An 18,951-nucleotide genomic window follows, 5' to 3' on the forward strand; every position below is an offset into this window, starting at 1 on the left:
GCCCCGATCGCCCCCCGAGGGACGGAGTCCCGGGGTGGGAGGGATCAGTGGGAGGAATTCCCCCCTCTGACCCCTCCCACCCGAGGACCCCACTCCTCCGGAGGGGATCCCCCTGCCCCCCTCCCCTGGCCCCTCCTCCTCCCCCCTCCCCGAGCCCCCCCTGCCCCCGCCCACCTCCCCGAGCCCCCTCCTCCGGAGGGGACCCTCATCCCCTGCCCCCCCCGCCTCCCCCTCGTCCCCCCCGAGCCCCCTCCTCCGGAGGGGACCCTCATCCCCTGCCCCCCCCGCCACCCCCTCGTCCCCCCGCCCGCGGAGCCCCCCGTGTGATGTCGGGACGGGCCGGAGCCCCGGCGGTGTCGGGCGGTGCTTGTGAACTGCAGGGGGGACCCGCCGAGCGGGCCCGGCCCCGTGGAAAGGGGGATCCAGGGGGGGCGCCGGCTCCGGCCCTCGCGGCTTTATTAAAGCGGCGCCCCCAAGCCCGCGGCTGCGGGAACAGGGGGACGGACGGGACGGGCGGGGGGGCAAGGACGGAGCGGGGGTGCGGGCAGGTCGGGCTGTGCAGCGGAGCAGCGAGGGGGGAGCAGGGGCAGGCAGGGGGGGCCGGGGGCAGGTGGGGGGGCCGGGCTGTGCAGGAGGGCAGCGACAGCGGCCGGGGAGAGGCGGCGTGCGGGGAGCGGGTGGAGGGTGGGGAGGAAGGGAGGGGACGAAAAAAAGGGGGAAAAGCAAAAGAAAGACAAAAACAAAAGCAAAGAAAAAGGGCCGCGGCAGCGAGAGGCTCCCGCGGCGCTGCTGCCTCCCCGCGCACTGCCCGAGCAAACGGCCGCGGGGGCGAGTTCCGGCGCTTAAATACCCCCGCCCCGACCCGCCCCCTGCCCGTCCCCGCCCCGCGCACCTGGACGGGCCCCGCCTCGCACACCTGTGCGGGCCCCGCTCCGCCCCGGCCCCGCCCCGGCCCCGCCCCGGCCGCGCCGTTTAAAGCCGGCAGAGCCGCGCTCGTCCCGAGTCTGTGGAGGAACCTCGTACCGGGATGCTGCGGGAGCGATCGGCGCGTCGGAAGACCGAGGGTGGCGATGGAGCTCGGCAGGAGGACCGGGACAAGGATCGGGGCCAGGACCGGGACCGCGACCGGAGGAGCGAGGTTGGTTTGGGGCTGGGATGGGGCTCGGCATCCGGACGGGGACCAGGATCGGTGCCGGGCTCATCCCAGCCCGGCCTCGCCGCCTGTGCCCCGGCAACGCGGGCGAGAAGAGCCGCTCCGGGCCGGGCGCTGGGGCCGAGCGCGGCGGGGCCGCTCGGGCCGGGGCTCTGCCGGGGCCCGGTCGGGGGAGAACGGCGGCGCGTTCGTCGTGTAGACGCGGAGCCGGGGCTGGGACCGGCCGGGGCGCGGGGACACGCCGGGCCGGCCCCGGGACCCCCGAGGAGGGGTGCCGCCCGTACCCCCCGCGGGATCGGAGCTTCCCCGCTCGGGCACCCCCGAGGCCACCGCACCCGCTCCCGGGGCGAACATCGCCCGTCTCCCCCTTAAACGCGGCCCCAGGAGGTTCCCACCCCCAGGGCCCCCCGGGAACGAGGGATCTGGGGCCCGCCGGGGCTCCGGCCACGGGCCCGCTCCGGCCGCGGGGAGCTGGGGGCCTGCCGGGGAGGGAAGAACGGCGGCAGCCCTTTCCCCGTTCCTCCCGTGCTCCGGGACCCCGAGCAGAGCTGCTCGTTTGTCCCCGTGTCCCTGTGTCTGTCCTCAGGCGGCCCCAGGAGCTGGCACTGACCGTGCCGCGGGTCGGGCACAGGCTGCTCCCAGCTCTGCCTGCGGAACTTCGGCAATTACCGACAGCAGTTCTTTGCCCTGCCATCCAGAAGGTGCGGCTCATCTGACACCAGCCAGGTGAGACCTGAGGCTCTCCTTCCTCTCCCCCGCTTTCTCGGCAACTCGCACCCTCCCGGGGCAAACCCTCTGGTTTTCAAAATCCCGTTGAAACATTTCCTCTTGATTTGCAGACGGGGAAGGCCCTGCCTGGGAGGGAAACGGCTACAGGGGAGGAAACCAAGAAATGCTCCAACCGGATGGTGCTGCGCGAGTCAAAAGAGGGGCAAGACCGCGGGCAAATACAGTCAGGAAATGAGCTTTTATTCAATCTCTGCAGGAGCCCTTCGCAGCCACGGGCCGGAGGGAGCGCGGCCGGCTGGGCTGTGCCCGGCTGGGGACGGGCACCAATTCATCGCTGCCCTGCTCAGGGAGGTTTTCCGGCCCCGTCCGGGCTTCACCCAACGGCTGCAAAGGTGCTCGTGCGGCATCCGAGCTCATTTCCAGGGATAAAGGAGCCAAACGAGTCCGGAGGGATCCCTCGCTCCGAGGCAAAGGCGTTTGGTCGAGTGTCGCCGCCTGGTCCCGCCTGCGGGGGAGCGTCTCCTCCAGGTGAGCCTTCGGAACCCAGAATGCCGGGGGGGCTCAGGTCGGGGCCGCTTTTCGGGCCCGGAGTTGGACGGAGCCCTCGGCGGCTCCCGCTTCCCGCCAGGAACGTTCTCGGGGCTCCCTGGGCAGTCCCAGCTGGGCAGGGAACGCGGGCCGGGAGGAGGCCGGAGCGACAGACAGCGACCCAGCCCTGCTTGGGCTTCCTATTGCCAGGGGATGGAGGAGCTGTGCCCTGGAGCTGTGCCCTACAGCCCCCGTGGGGTGGGCACGGGGAAAGGGCTGCCCGCGGCTCCTCAGCCGGGCGCTGCTCTGGACGGGCCCCCTGAGATGCCTCACCCTGGACACGCCCCAGCGCCAGCCCCAAAGGACCCAAAGAATCCAGCTGGCATTCGGCAGTGTCGGCACGGCGGGGCTGCAGAGCAGCGCGGGCAGCCATTCCCAGGGCCCACCTCCCAGAGCTCCCCCGCGCCCCCCACGTGTGTCCCGCCCGCCCCAAATCCCTGCCCTTCCAGCCGGAGGCCAGCAGCCAGCAGCAGCCTTAAAGCCAGGGCCATGTGCCCTCAGCGGCACTAAATCCCGAGCAAGAGCCCTCGGAGATGCCTGAAAAGAAAAGAGGGTGCTTGGAGAAAGTTGGGCTTGGATGCAATTCGCAGTTTTTCGGGGACCCAACCGCACCTGCAGAACCCGTGGACAGCTGGAACAGGTGGGTCAGAGCCGAGGTGCCCTGAAGGCAGGGCTGTGCATCCCTTTCCTCGGGGAAAAGAACTCCCCGGGGCCGCTCCCGAGGCTCGGAAGGGACAGCGGCTTCCCGCCCGGACAGACGTCCTCGCCCGTGCTCAGGGGCTGCCTCGCCCCGGGCCGGGAGCGCGTCCGGCCCCCGCCTTCTCCTGGGCGAACACATCCCCTGGAGCCCGGCCCGGGGCGGAAAACCGGCCCAATTCCAGGGAGCTCGCTCAAGTCCCCCCAGGGACACCAGCGGGGCTGGGGGAGGAGGGTTATAAACAGCAAAGTCTGTGGAATATCAACCTGTCCTTGTCCCGATCCCGCTGAGCAAACCTGGAACCGTGGCTGCTTCCTGGCAAACCTGGCGTTAGAGCGGCAGCTCTGCGGGGGAACAGCCGGGCTCCAGGAGGCACTGGGAGGCTGTTCCAGCAGGAATTCGGCATGGAATTGCGGGCTGTAGGTAGAATTCATCCAAACCTGCAAAGCTGAGACCGGCACCCAAACCTGGGCCCCCTGCAGAGAACAATCTTTGTGCTGCCGTGTCGGCCAAAGCCGCTGCCCAACAGTCCCCTCGTTTGACTTTCTAGGTGAATTGTGCACAAGCCAGTCCCCCATTCCCTATCCAGGCTGGGAGTGCTCGTGCCCTTGGCACAGATGGCTCTGGCTGGGCAGGAACTGAGAGCAGGACGTGGGGCAGAGTGGATCAGCTGCCCAGGGAACATCCAGGAGATGAAGCTACGGGATCCTCATTCCAATCAAGGGAACACATTCTGTCTCTGGCAGAAGCCGGGAGCCAAAGCAGATCCCGCCTGGCCAGGCTGGGGGGCAGCAGTTGGATCCACTCTGGGGGAAAGCCCCTGTGCCTGCCAGGAGCTCTGACTCTGTTTGTCCTGCCAGCTCTGACCAGTGTCAGGGCCACTGGGAGGGATTCAGAATCCACAGAAATCCCAAATCCTACTGAGGGACTCAATCAAAGGAAGAAAGTAATTTTTGTCATAAAAAGATTAAAAAAACTGTTAAAAATTCTAGGACAGCAATCCTGGGATTCTCAGGAAACTTAGTAGTGCTCTTGGTTCCATTTCAATGGATCTTTAGTCCGTCAATGAGCAGCTTGGAGAACTTCCCCTGGGATTTAGAGGCTGAGCAGGGTTTGCTTTGGATTGCCTGGCACCTCTGGCCCCAGCTGGTGCAAACACAACTTGGGCCAATGTGGTTAAACACACTTTCCTACAAAAACAGTTGCTGTATCCCCTAGAAACTACCCCAAGTTTGCAGACAAAACCTTCATCTCGGTCCCTCCTCAGTTATCCCAGGTTTTCCTGGCTGGGAGCTGCAAGGAGGCTGTAAATTGAAAGGTAGAAAGAGAAGATCTGTCAGCTAAAGGCACAAAGAAGGGGACAGGTTTCAGAAAACATTTCTGCAATCTAATGAATAACTCTTTCCAGTTTCCCAGGGAGAAGAACAGGAACTCACAGCCACCAAGGCCTGACAGTTCCCTGCAGCCAGAGCTCAGCACACAGCCAGAGAGGCAATTCCAGCATCTAAAAGAAAAAAAAGAAGAAAAAAGTGATTTATTTTGTTTTCAAGTTCCTTTAAGTTGTTCCAAGCAAAGCAAGCCTTGCTCTGGTTTCAGTTGGGTGAACAGGGAGCGCTGGGCACAGGGCACATCATTAATGCCCAGGGGATGGGGCTTTGTGGGGGAGGGAAGAGCAGCTGATGGAGTTGCCTAGTCCAATTCCTGCCCCAGGCCTGACTGGCCCAGGACAAACCCTCTGGCAGGCAGTGGTTTTGTTCCCTCTCATGGTCAGTGCCCAGTGTGTCCCTGTGGGCAGTGCCAGGCTGGGGACAGGCACACGCAGCTGGCAGCACTCTCTGCCCCAAACAGCCTCGGGGGGCAGCGCAGCCCCGGGTATCGAGGGGGGCTGGAGGCGGCCCAGGAAAGGACCCCCCGCTCCCCCCGTGATGTCCTAGGGGACATCCACACTTACCCTCACAGTTTTCCCTGCCTGCAAACTACTTATTACCTCATTTTTACCTCCAAACATTCATCCTCTGCCACACAGATGACCTCAAAGTTTCCCCCAAAACCTCCTTACCTGTCCACTACTGATTACCCCAGTTTACCCCAGGAGCTGCATTCTCTCTGCTGCACATTACCTCAGGTTTGACAGACAAAGATTTCCCTCCCTGCCCACTACTGACTGCCTCACCTTACCCCAAAAGATTCATTCTCTCTGGGACAGACTGCCCCACATTTTACTCCCAACATCTGCCTTACCTGTCCACATCTGACCAGCTCCTTTGTACCTACAGAGGGTCATTCTGCACCCCACACACACCTCAGGCTTATCTCAAACCTCTCCCCACCTGTCTGCCACCCAGTGCCTCATCTTTACCTCAACAGGTTCCTTCTCTTCCCAGCAGATTACCTGAACTTTAACACCCACAATTGTCTGTGTCTCTCACCACTCATCACCTCAGGTTACCTCAGTGTGTTCATTCCCTGCCCTGCAGAGAATGAACCTCCTTTTTAACCCCCAAACTTTCCCCTTCCAGCCCACTCCTGATTACCTCTTTTTGAACACAAGAGTCATTCTCTCCCCAGAGTCTTCCCTACTGCACACTCCTGATTGCCTCTTTTGGACCTCCAAATATTCATTCTCTGCCCTGCAGCTTTGCTCAAGTTTCACCCTCAGAAATTTCTCTGCCTCTCCCCTACTGACTGCCTCACTTTATTCCAAAATGTTCCTTCTCTCTGCTGCACATTGCCACAGATTTGACCCCCACAATTTTCCCTACAAGTCCACCACTGAGTACCTCATGTTCATCTCTCAATATTCATTCTCTACCATGCAGATTACCTCAGATATTTCCCTCCCAATTTTCCCTATGAGTCCACAACTGATTACCCCAGTTTACCTCAGGATGTACATTCTCTCTGCTCCACGTGACCTCAAATTTTACAAACAGAATTTTTCCCTACCTGCCAAACACTGACTGCCTCACTTCACACCAAGATATTCATTCTCTCTGCTACAGATTGCCCAGATTTTACTCCCAAAATTCTCCTTACCTACCCACATGTAATCAGCTCCTCGGTACAAATACATGTTCATTCTCTACCCTGTGGGCTACCCCAAGTTTACCCTAAAACACTCCCCAGCTGTCCACCACTGAGTACCTCATTTATCCTTCAAAATATTCACTCTCTGCCCTGGACGTTCCCTCAAGTTTTAACCCCAAAGGTTTCCCCCCCTCCTGCCCACCCCTGACTGCCTCAGTGTCCATCAGGAGGTACATCCTCTCTGCTACAGGTGACCTGAAATTTTACAAACACAAATTTTCCCGACCTGCCCACCACTCACTGCCTCACTTTATCTCTAAATGGTCCTTCTGTCCTCTACAGATGAGATCAAGTCTTACCCCCAACATTTCCCTTCCTCTACATCATCAATTATCTCTTCCTGACACCCCAAATTTCCATTCCATCCCTACACATTCCCTGAGTGTTTCCCTCCCAAGCATCCTTCCCTTCTTCCCTGTTTAATAACTCACACTCCAGCCCCAGGCTCTCCACTCCCCCCTCAGTGGGACCCCTCCAAAATGCCACCTCCCTCCCCTCTGCAGCACCTCACCTTTTCCTACACAAACAGTTGCTGGGTCCCCTCAAAATTACATTTCTGCAATCTAATGAATAACTCTTTCCAGTTTCCCAGGGAGAAGAACAGGAACTCACAGCCACCAAGGCCTGACAGTCCCCTGCAGCCAGAGCTCAGCACACAGCCAGAGAGGCAATTCCAGCATCTAAAAGAAAAAAAAGAAGAAAAAAGTGATTTATTTTGGTTTAAAGTTACATTAAGTTGTTCCAAGCAAAGCAAGCCTTGCTCTGGTTTCAGTTGGGTGAACAGGGAGCGCTGGGCACAGGGCACGTCATTAATGCCCAGGGGATGGGGCTTTGTGGGGGAGGGAAGAGCAGCTGATGGAGTTGCCCAGTCCAATTCCTGCCCCAGGCCTGACTGGCCCAGGACAAACCCTCTGGCAGGCAGTGGGTTTGTTCCCTCTCATGGTCAGTGCCCAGTGTGTCCCTGTGGGCAGTGCCAGGCTGGGGACAGGCACACGCAGCTGGCAGCACTCTCTGCTCCAAAGACACTTCTGGCCTCCTTGGCAAACTGCCTCTGACACTTGGTTTTCTTCAGGAGAAATTAAGGAATTGCTCATGGCAATTTGGAGATGAAGTTATCCCAAAGGGAAGGAAAGAACAAATATTCCTGTCAGAGCCCTTGGGATCTGCTGGGCTGAATTGGGAAGGGCCCATTATCTGCAGAGCAAATACAGGACAACCCCAAACACAAAGCCCAGCCTGTCCAGTGGGGTGTGAAAGCACCACTGGGACAAACCTCCACTCTCCTGATTCTTTTCAGGGACTGCTCCAATCCAGCTCTGAAGCTGCCAAGCCCAAACTGTCCCCAGTGCTCTGGAACAACAGGATCTTCTCAGGGATGATGCATTGGAAGCACAGTCCCAGCAAACACTCCCAGACACACAGAGGCACAACTGGAGCTCATGGCTGGGGCTGGGAAGGGCTGCAAGGAGGACACAACTCCCAGGTAGGGGAGCCTCGGCAGCAACAGCAGCAAATTCCCAGCTTGGATGGCAAAGCAGAGAGACAAAGGCTGGCAATGCCCATGGCATTGGTAGCTTTCCCTTCTGCTCCCTGTGGGGCCACAGCCCGGGAGGAAATCTCCAAGGGGGACAGAAGACCTCAGGAGGCAACAAAAGACAGCAGCGTCTGTTGCCCTGGTCCTGTTCCAACTCAGCCTGCGGGCCCAAACCTTCCCCCTCCAGGGAAACACTGACCTTCCCGGTGTCAGGCTGGAACACAGCCCTCATTCTCACCTTCCACACGCTCCCAGGCTCACCCCAAATTCAGGACAAGGGGCCAAAGGCCCCTCGGGCCGGGGCTCTCTCTGTCTCTGCGGGCTCAGGGACTGCAGCCACCAGGGCCCTCCAGCACGGACAGCCTGGACCCAGAGCAGATCCCTGGGCATTAGCAGCGTCCTGGGCATCCCTGGAGACAGAAACCATCAGCCTCTGGGATAGCACTTCATTGCCAGCACACACAGCCTGCCAAATTTAGGGGGGCAGCTCTCGGACCACAAAGCCCAGTCTGACCCAGTTCTCCTGGGCACCAACACGGACTCCACAAACCCACCAGAATGAGAATGTTCTGCTGCTTTGACAAACTTCAGCCCAGCTTTGCAAACCTCAGTCCCTGCAGCTCCTGCTCTCCAGAGCCCTGTTCAGGGCTGGCTCCAGTTCCCTGGAGAACCTGCCCCAGCCCCACTCTGGGCCAGCCTGAGCAGAAGCCACTGGGCTGCACAAGGAAGAACCCTCCCCTGGCTGCTGCAGCTGGAGGGAGATCCAGCTCCCAATGGAATCCTGGCAACAGCCTCCCAGAGGGTCTCTCCACAGCCCTTGGCAGTGGCTCAGAATGGCAGCAGCTCCAGTGCCAGCTGGGTCCCTGCACGAGTCCTTGTCCCAGCCCTGCCACACGGACACACACGGGAGACACCCACGGGCACACAGGCCTTGCCTGCACAATTCCTCACCCACAGCTGAGGGAAAGCCACACAATATCAAGAAATACCCTGGGCTGAAAGCACTCATCACTCCAGTCCATCAGGACTTGGAGGCAGTTGGGGAGGCAACAGACCCAAATTCTAATCCTACCTCTACATTTCTAACAGGTTCTCTTAGAAAGATCCTGGACAGGAACTCAGACAACAGAACCCAAACACTGCACAAGCAATAGCAGAAGGTTTGCCAGGAAGAACAGAAGTTCCTTGTTCTCCTTAACGCTCTGGGAGTGTAGGACCCAATCCTTACAACCAAGGGACACCAGAGATGTGATTAATACTTAAACCTCTCCCCCATAGTTCTGTCTCAGAGAACTGGGCCAGCCCTGAGCTACTCCCAGGTGCCTGCAGTGCTTTGGGGAGGGGCAGGACAATGTCCCACTTCTGCTTGGAAACATTCCAGATGAGGAAAAGCCACTTCCCTTCTCTCTCTCTGACCCAGAACCAGAACAGTCCTGTGGGACAACACGGACTATGCACGGATGGCCCGAGTCAGTGGGGGGAAAAAAACCTAAACAAACCAAACCACCCCAAATTTCAAGATAAAAACAGGCTGCTTCCTTAATAGGAACACACCAAACTCATTGAAGCCAGAGAGGAAATTACAAACAAACAAACAAACAAAAGACCCAAAGAGATGTTTTGCATTGATCATTCCAAAGGAAATCCTCCACAGATCAGAAGCAAGTACCAATACTTTGTCCTCTATTGAAAATTAATGACTTGAGGGGCTGGACATGTCCAGTGAGGGTTCAGGGCTCTGGTGGGTCCTTTATGGCTGATCCTGACCGGCCCAGGCCAAACCCAACCACCCCCATCCCTGCTCCATCCCAAACCTGGGGGCAACATTCAGACAGTTTGGAAACACTGCCCTTCCCTGCTACTGCATCCTTCCTTACACATCCAGTGCCCAGGGAGCAAATGCCAACAGCAGGAGGAGAGAAACGTGTCCCTCTGACTTACCCCACCCCACGGGTAGCACCAGGAGCCCCCAGCCCGGCCGGCGGGGCTGCAGCCTCTTGCCTTTGGCTGCTCCCAGCCCAGGGCACTTGGCAGAGCTGGGCTGGAGCAGGGCTTTGGCCTGGCCTGGAAGAGAGGAGAACAAGGCAATTAAGGGCACTGGGCAAGTCAAAGGCTCCTGCCCTTCACCCTTCTCTTCAATTGCTCACTAGAGAGTTTTAGCCATGAAAAATCCAGGGGGGACAACAAATAAAATGGGACCTTTTCCACCATTTTTATTCCTCTCTACTTCAGGCACTAAAAGGAGGCTCATCTTTCTTACTGCATTCCTTGCCCCATTTGAACAGAACCCTTTTCATTCCAAACCTCCCATGGGAGTCAGTCAATCCTCTGCCATTGGACTTTGGGCAAAGGAAGAGACACCTGGGACAATGGAGCCCAGGAAATGAGGGAGAGAAACCTGACAGGGAAAGGATTCAAGGCACTCCAGAACTCAGAAATGTGTTCATGCCTTGCCAGCCCACCCCCATTCTGTGCCACCCACCTGAGCTGGGCAGGTGAGGCCAAGGCTCCCCTTCCTGCTGCCAATCACTGTCCCAGTACATGGATCCCTGTGCTGGACAGCACTTGGAAAAACCTGGGAAAGGCAAAAGGAAAATGGCACTGCCTGTCAGAAAACATGTCTGTGAACAAACCTTCTGCACAAATGTAATCCCATCCCTCTGCTCCAATAAACCCAGGGCAGGCAGGTCTCTCCAGCCCAGGGAGAACAGGAAGGAGAACTGCAGGAACACAGGCAGGCACAGGCAGCTCTGGGCACTGATTCCCTGCAGACCTCTCTGCACTTGGGGCTCTTGGCACTTCATTTATAAAGAATGGGGGGCAGCAGCCCAGGAATGCCCCTCAAAAACACAGAGAGAGAACAGGAACAGGGGTTGTTTGGGAACAGGCTGTGTGTCCAGCAGGGATGGGAACTGGAAACACGGGAGGCTGGAGGAAGGCAGGGGGTGAGCACGGGCCTGCCTTGGATGGATCCTTTTTCCCTTTGCTCAGGAGCCTCAGCTCCACCCTGTCTGAGAGCACCAGGGAACTGCTGCAGGGGAAGAGTTCATTTAGGCACAAGCCAGTGATGCAGCCACCGGGGCAGGGCAAGAGGGGAGAGGAACTGACACAAAAATGACACAATCACCACTGAAAGGGACTTTATTGAGCTGCAACACAAACACATTCACAGCCCGCCAGGGCAAGAGGTGCCCCCAGGACCACCAACACAGCAGCTGGGCTTGCAGGAACACCCTCTTCTCAAGTTATGGAGCCAAGGGCTCACAGTTGGGATCCACCCTAAAGATGCACTCAGGCATCAGGGCCAAGTCCTGCCCAGTCACTGCAGACAGTTCAGCCCCAGCAGCAGTGGCATTTTCTGCCTCTCCCTCCAACATTATTTGGGACCCAACAGCTCAAGGCTGTGGAATTTCAGCTTCATAAATGTTTTATAAAGTTGTACTTCCTGAGAACTGGTGCATTTTTGAGTCTTCCTGACTCTTCCAGGGCTGCACTTGCCAGGATCCTTTGGGCCTGGTGTTTTGCTGACAGGCAGGGCACTCCAGAAAACAACTCCTCACCAGTCATGGAATAACAGGAACAGCTAGAATCAGAGTGGGGAAAGGAATTCTGTTATCCTGATGATGTTGGGCTGCAGGACACAGGCAGCAGGTACCCAACAGTTGGACCGATATTCGCCTCGGGAGGATGGTGCCAAACTGTGCCATCCCCTGCCCCAGCTGATCCCTTTGCTCTTTTGGCAGCACTTCCCAGAACAGCCCAGCAGGCAGAGCCCAGGGGACGGCCCTGCTGCTGTGACACTGGGGCTGGGACTGGCACCGCTCACACAGGGGGACAACGATGCCAGGGAGACCCCCCCGGACCCGGCACCGTAAGGGAAACTACAGCACTGCATGGCAACAGTGCTCCCAGCCCCTGGAATCACATCCATCCAATCCCACTGAGGGCACCAACAGCCGCCCGCACAATGAGCCCGACAGACCCCGGCCCTGCCAGAGAGTCCCCCCGGGCACAAAGGGACACTGACCCCTGGGCAAGGGCCATTTGCTTCCCACGTCACCTTGTCCTGGGGTCCTGGTTTGGAGCTGCTTTTCCATCTCCATCCAAATCAAACCAAGGCACCCGACCCAGGCACCTTTTCCAGGGAACTGCCCGGGCCAACAGCATCGCCCAGAGGGACCACAAGGGCTGTGAGGATGGCCAGGATCCACAGGTTCTGTAAGATATCAAGCTACAACATGGCAATATCATTCCCTCCACTAACATTTATTCACAGGAACATATTCCCATTTTCCTTGTCTGCATTTAATCACTAATTCCGTGAGGGTGGCACTTGGGAGCCAAGTAGCCAAACCACTGCCAACTGACCCCAAATCCCTACAAACCTGACACTGCCCTAGTTCTTCCTGTTTCATTCCCACAGGTACAGTGTCTCACTCAGCACATGGACTACTTTTGCCTCCCCCCATCGTGACTTCAAACTCCCTCTGGCACGGGTTATAAGCTCCTGCTTTCCAAAAGTGCTTCCCACTGACAGATGTGGCTGACCCAGCAGTGAGCCATGCATGCTCCCTCTCTGCTCCCAGCACTTGCTCTGGGGCTTTTCCCCATTTCCCCAGTGATTTGTGCTCACTGTCCAGGGGATCTACACTTGTTGCTTCAACCACAGGGCCGGTGGCAACTCCCTCCCGAGGCCTCGCTCCTGCCCCGACCCCTGCTCTGGCTCTGCCTTGGATCCACCATCTCCATTCCATGGGGCTGCCTTCCTGAGCAGGGCCTGGCCTGGGCATCCTGGAGGAGCTTTTTACCCAAGGCCTTAGGGGGATTTCAGGCCCTCTTAGCATTTGTTAAGTTCCCACTAAAGCCCAAGAACATACTCAGAGCCGCTTCTCCAACAGGGTCTATCTTGGGCTGGCTTCCAGTAACTTCCTATTCCCAAATCCTAAGGGCACTTCCTTCCTACCTGGAACAGTTCATTAGGATACATGCCCAGAATAAAGACAAGTGCCACAAGCATTCAAACACACAAGGTACCTTTATTACAGTGAGAATAATAATAATAAACTTAGCAAAGAGAATCAAAAGTTAAAAAAGGATACAAATGAACTGCCTTATTGTGTGGCATTAAAACAAATACTAAGAACAGCATTCAATACAGTATAATCTTAACTAGTAAAAAGGGAGTCAAAGGGATACCAAAAAGGATCATAACACAATCTTATGGATAACTATTAACACGATATTTGGTTAGTAATAGGGGAAATTAAAGGGAAAATATTATGAATACTAAATAAAGGGTATTAAAGGAACACTAAAGGATATTTAAAGTCTTCTTTCTCGATTGCCTCCTATCACTAACCTGTGCCCACCCCCCCAGCCAGGCAGGGCTGTCAGGATCTGCAGCAGCTGGTCGGTGCCCATCCCTTAGCGGGCGTCCCCGCAGAGCAACACAGGCTCGGTGGCAGGATGAGGATCGCTCAGCTCAGCAGTCCTGACAGCCCATTTGATCAGCTCCACATTACACCACGTAGGGCCAGGACGCAGTGTAAGGGGAGGCCTGAATGGCAGCCAAACACCGCCTGATCATTGCCTGGTGGCAACAGTCTGGGCCTGCCCTACTTGTAGGGCAAGGGGCCAGCCACCCCTGCCCACATCATCTTCCTCTCACCATCATCTTTCTCACCCCTAGGGATGACCTCTCCCATGGTGTTTCAAGGGTAGATGTACCTACCTTGCAAGATGTAGCAGAACCAAGGAAGAACTCAGCTCTGATAACAGGGGATATCAGGCTGACTTGCTGAAAAGCACAATGGACCTTACAATTAGCTTGTGCCATCAAGTTACATTGTACCACACTCCAGCTGGTTTCACATCCTAATAGGATTTCTTTCTCACACCTCTATGCTCCATTGATCATCTAATTCAGCAGTCCCCCCTTACACGACCCTACTTCTGCCAGAGGCTCCAATTGGCATCATTAGCACTGGCAGGAACCTTCAGTTCCCCCTCTGCAGCTCGTATTGGCCACAGGTCTGGAGCCTGTTGAATTGCTCCCCGAGCTGTTTCCAACCCTCCCTGCTGCTCATTTCCCACTCAAACTCACACTTCTGCCCTAGGACTTTATGGCCCAGGCCAAGGATTGGTCCCAAAGGAGGACCTTGTTGTCACCAAAAGCCAAACCAACCAATAAACTGCTGGGCTTCCACCTTGCTCTGGGGGTGACCAAGCCTGAAGTCTCCTGCCTAGTCCTGGGCAATACTTCCGGGGGACCACAACACCTCTGAGATCCTAAAAATATCACAGGTTGGGCAGGTCTTGAATTTTGTCTGGATTAACTCCCCCCCTTCCTTTCCATGTGCTGCCCTACTCATTCTAATGGTGCTTGTACTCCCTGAACCATTCCCTCACCCATCCAACCATCCCTTGTGCCCTCTCTGACAAGGACAGTGGGTCCAGGTGTTCTGCCACGCTCCCAGGGCACAGGGTGGGACTGTGGAGCCACCCTCGAGGGGGGAAACGTGCCCTGCCTGCCCTGCCCAGGGAAAGGGAACTGCCCCCAGTGTTCCCCAGCACAAGGCACCCTTGGGAATATCCCCTGCAATGGGACACTCAGGGACAGCAACAAGCACTGCACGAGGCTGCTCTGGCACAGGACCAATTTTAAGCTCAGCTTTTCTCTGGACCACTGCACTTTGTTTCCCACCTCATCCTGCAGTCAGAACTTGCTGTCCTTGTAACTTTTTAGGGTGACCATAAATTACAGAGGCCTCTGCTCCAGCACCCACAAGGGCCTGAACCATCTGAAAAGATCCATTTTTCCAGGGAATTCAAAGCTCCACCTGAGGACCAGGGTCTTTTCTCACCCATCCTTGTGCTGCAGCTTGGCCTCCATCTCACTCTGCTTTCAGTTCTCTCCATGGTTGAACATTGGCAGCCCTGGCCCTGGGCGGAGCTCGGCATCCTGATCCCATCCCTCCTGGCCCCGGAACCGCTGACTCAGCAATGGGGGGCGCTCCATTGCCAAGGGCACAGTCCCGTCGGGGCTCACGGGGGGAGCAGGAGGTCGAAGGCTCCATCCCTGCTGCTACAACCTTCCAACACTACAGCCAACAGAGGGGCCTCTCCAGCCCTGCCTCCCAAGGCATCCTGAACTAACCCAGCCCAACTCCACAGGACAAACTGCTCCCTCTCTGCCCAGTCCAGTCTACTCTCAGGAATGCCTGAATCCATTGCAGGGACCTTGCTTTGAGCTCCCCAGGGCCGGGCACCCCGAGGATCTCCCCGAATAATCCTTTCGGTGCGCGCTGGAGTCCTCGGGGTGCCCCAACCCGGGGGGCACCAACAGCACTGTCCCTCCAGGGGGCACAATTTGCTCCTAAAATGCAGGGGGATCTTGCCTGTGTCCCAGACTGGTCCGGGGATCTGAGGCCCTTCCCGAGAAAATCTCGGTGCCGGCGTGAAGGGCCAGAGATCCCTTGGAGCCACGGGAGAGCAGGCAGAGTCCCTCCTGGGGGGCCAATTTTCCTGCCTGAATTCAGCTCTTCAAAGAAGCCTCTGAGACTCAGCTGGTGAGTTTTACAAGCCAGGCATTCCTTGCTTACAACACCCTGCCATCATCCCAGCCCCACGGGTGCCCTGGCAGTCAGCTCCCAAAGGGCACACGGAAGTGTCTCCACTGCAGCTGATGGGAGGGATCAGCATTACAGGAGGGTTCATTTTCCTTCCCTGCCTTCCTGTTCCACATTCAGGGCATTTTCCAACACTCATTACCATACACACCTACCCTTACAAGGTTTCCAAGGGGCTTCACTGAGGGCCTTCCCAGGTCTGCTCTGTCTGGAGCCCTCAAAGTCCTCAGTGCCTGCCTGAGGAACCTCAACACAACTCACCTGCTTACACAGCAACTTGGTGCTGCTTGGCTCATGCCTCACTTCCCTTCTTCCTTCTTTCTTCACCTCCCTTGCTTGGTCCCTTTCAATCCCTTGGCTCAGCTCTCTGCAGTTTCCAGGCTACCTCCCACTGCAAAAAGGATCAGCTCTTGTTACATCTCAACACTCAGATATCATTCCCCCTTTATTCTTGACACTGGGCCATCAGGCCAGTGTCTCATGATTTAAAGCATAGTTTGACTCCTCAGTGACAACAACAGCTACAGCCCTGAATCCTAACACAGGCTGAGACACAAACACGGATGGGAACTCTGAAGGATCCACTTTGTCCTGCTCACCAATCCAAAGGAGCTTTCTGAACTCAAGAATAACAGACCCCAGGTCCTTTTTCTGCAAATTTAGCTTCTATCAATGTGACCCACAAGACCTGGAAAGGCCCTTCCCACTTCACCTGCAGGGCTGGCAGTGCCACCACTGGACACAGACCCAGGGGCTGGGCAGGAACGGAGGGGCTGGGGCGTCCAATCCATCGGCCCAGGCGGCACCAGGAGTTCCTGGAGTTCCTGAGGGGAGAGCCTCAAGACAACAAAGGATTAGGAAGATCATTTTAAACTTCAATATGTATATCTCTTGGAAGATGGGGAGTTGGACAAAGCCTACTGGTGCAACAAGGACACACTCAAGGCTATTTAAAAGCACCTACCAGCACTCAAAAGCTGTCACTGTTCTTCTGTCAGGTGGAACTCAGCCAACTCTCTTTGCCAAGAGCCTCCTGGAGGATTTCCAGCTTTTGGGGCTCCCTTTTAACCATTTTTCCCATCACTGTAGCTGGGACTATCACCTGCCCTACAGGGGGAACAGCCCACAAAGTTCACTTGCAGGGATGCCATTAACTCAAAGTCCCTTCTCAGGGGGGTCACTGCACACCTTGGCCTTTGTTTGCCCTCCCCACCAAAGATGCTTCCAACAGTTCTGAGACATCTGGCAGACCCAGAGCTCTCCTCAGGGAATGCTTCAGCTGCTTAAAGGCTGCCCTTGCACCATCTAGCCAAGGCAGCAAATGCTTACAGGCTGTTGGAGAAGTTGGCAGAACAGTCTTACCACACATCCAGAGGGAGCAATCCAGAGTCCACCCCATCCCACCATTCCCAGCAAGGCAGTTCATGGGCTGTCTGGGGCTCAGGGAGGAGTCAGGGGGCTTCTTTTCTTCCTTCCTGCTTTCCAGATTTCCTCCTTCCAAAGCAAAGGTTTCTTGGCTTTCCTTGCTCAAGCAGATGCAGCAAAGGCCATCTTTGCAATCCAATACTGGAAACTACTCGAGGTTGTCACTTACAGGGGTTCTCTCAGGTCCTGCACTGATCAATCATCTTGGCCATTGGTTTCCTGGCAGGTTCTTGCATTCACCTCCTACAAGCAAACCAGGATGAGCAAATTTAGCTGTTACTGCAACCAATCCAGTCTGGCATTCTGATTTTAAAGGATACTGGCTTTGCCTTACCAGCAGAGATCCCACATCAGGGGTAATACCTACAGGTTCTGCCCTCTTCCACTCTCCTGCAATTCCACAGGCCCACACCACAGGAACAACTGCAGCTGCCACTTCAGTCAGGACCTTGCTGCTGACAGGAGTTATTCCCTGCACAACAAGAGCTGCTGCTTGGACACATTTAGTTTCAGCAATTACAGTTTCAATATCCCCAGTTTTCCATTTCATTTCTGCCTCAACTTTTCCAGTCCATCTCTTCCTAGCAGAGGTTTGGGTGAGTTTGGCAAACAGACAAACTCAGGAATTCCCCAATGTTTTCCCAGTTTAACCCCTGTCACACCAATCACCTTAACACTGCCAGTCCTTCATTCTCCCTCTATTATGTTAAGGCCTGAGGAAGTTGGACCTGTGTCTGACCAGGACAAGTGCAAACCAAATGCTGGGGACTGGAACACACACCTGGCACTCCTGCAGCTCTTACCATTACATTCAAGAGAAAACAGCCAATTGGACCATCACTGCTCATTTCTTAATCCCAATCCCACACTGCTTTGGCACTTGGAGCACCACTTTTAGAACCCAATTACAGTCCATTAGAGAGCTCCATGTCTAGCAGGGACAGCTACCCCTGGGATACTCTCAGCAATGCCTGAATCCATGGCAGGGACCTTGCTTTGAGCTCCCCAGGGCCGGGCACCCCGAGGATCTCCCCGAATAATCCTTTCGGTGCGCGCTGGAGTCCTCGGGGTGCCCCAACCCGGGGGGCACCAACAGCACTGTCCCTCCAGGGGGCCAATTTGGTCTCAAGCTTGCCATGGACAGCCCAAAAGGCATTTCAAGAGGCCTTCTTTGGAACCCCCCAACGGGTACAGGGGGGAAGCCACAAGAAGGCCTCATTTCTAAAGGCAGGGGGATCTTGCCTGTGTCCCAGACTGGTCCGGGGATCTGAGGCCCTTCCCGAGAAAATCTCGGTGCCGGCGTGAAGGGCCAGAGATCCCTTGGAGCCACGGGAGAGCAGGCAGAGTTCCCTCCTGGGGGGCCAATTTTCCTGCCTGAATTCAGCTCTTCAAAGAAGCCTCTGAGACTCAGCTGGTGAGTTTTAGAAGCCAGGCATTCCTTGCTTACAACACCCTGCCATGATCCCAGCCCCACGGGGGTCCTGGCAATCAGCTCCCAAAGGGCACACACAGCTATCTCTACTGCAGCTGATGGGAGGGATCAGCATTACAGGAGGGTTCATTTTCCTTCCCTGCATTCCTGTTCCACAGTCAGGACATTTTCCAACACTTATTACCACACACACCTACCCTTAGAAGGTTTCCAAGGGGCTTCACTGAGGGCCTTCCCAGGTCTGCTCTGTCTGGAGCCCTCAAAGTCCTCAGTGCCTGCCTTAGGAACCTCAACACAACTCACCTGCTGACACAGCAACTTGCTGCTGCTTGGCTCATGCCTCAGTTCCCTTCTTCTTTCTTCACCTCCCTTGCTTGGTCCCTTTCAATCCCTTGGCTCAGCTCTCTGCAGTTTCCAGGCTACATCCCACTGCAAAAAGGATCAGCTCTTGTTACATCTCAACATGCACATATCATTCCCACTTTACCCTAAGGATCCACTTTGTTCTGCTCACCAATCAAAAGGAGCTTTCCGAACTCAAGAATAACAGACCCCAGGTCCTTTTTCTGCAACTTCAGCTGCTATAAATGTGACCCACAAGACCTGGAAAGGCCCTTCCCACTTCACCTGCAGGGCTGGCAGTGCCACCACTGGACACGGACCCAGTGGCTGGGCAGG

The 18,951-nt window shown here is 56.3% G+C and overlaps 3 long non-coding RNA genes across 7 annotated transcripts; 1 reads left to right on the forward strand and 2 right to left on the reverse strand.

The window, feature by feature from the left end:
* Window positions 1–991: 991 nt before the first annotated feature.
* Window positions 992–8,959, forward strand: LOC135408169 (uncharacterized). 4 transcript variants are annotated; one of them, XR_010427310.1, is made up of 4 exons: window positions 992–1,138; window positions 1,740–1,879; window positions 1,993–2,410; window positions 3,718–4,425. It is a non-coding gene; the product is annotated as an uncharacterized LOC135408169 (long non-coding RNA). The 4 variants fall into 4 exon arrangements; XR_010427309.1 differs by lacking the exons at window positions 992–1,138; window positions 3,718–4,425 and adding an exon at window positions 8,878–8,959 and having other exon boundaries at window positions 1,611–1,879; XR_010427308.1 differs by lacking the exons at window positions 992–1,138; window positions 3,718–4,425 and adding an exon at window positions 4,576–4,810 and having other exon boundaries at window positions 1,611–1,879.
* Window positions 3,044–7,073, reverse strand: LOC135408170 (uncharacterized). Its single transcript, XR_010427311.1, has 2 exons — window positions 6,766–7,073; window positions 3,044–3,584 (listed from the first exon to the last, which is right to left on the reverse strand). It is a non-coding gene; the product is annotated as an uncharacterized LOC135408170 (long non-coding RNA).
* A 2,515-nt stretch (window positions 8,960–11,474) lies between the features above and the next one.
* On the reverse strand, window positions 11,475–14,047 carry LOC135408167 (uncharacterized). 2 transcript variants are annotated; one of them, XR_010427304.1, is made up of 3 exons: window positions 13,734–13,845; window positions 12,666–12,751; window positions 11,475–12,004 (listed from the first exon to the last, which is right to left on the reverse strand). It is a non-coding gene; the product is annotated as an uncharacterized LOC135408167 (long non-coding RNA). The 2 variants fall into 2 exon arrangements; XR_010427303.1 differs by lacking the exon at window positions 11,475–12,004 and having other exon boundaries at window positions 12,700–12,751; window positions 13,734–14,047.
* Window positions 14,048–18,951: the final 4,904 nt, after the last annotated feature.

Source organism: Pseudopipra pipra, unplaced genomic scaffold (genome assembly GCF_036250125.1).
Source record: "Pseudopipra pipra isolate bDixPip1 unplaced genomic scaffold, bDixPip1.hap1 HAP1_SCAFFOLD_209, whole genome shotgun sequence".
NCBI lineage: Eukaryota > Metazoa > Chordata > Aves > Passeriformes > Pipridae > Pseudopipra > Pseudopipra pipra.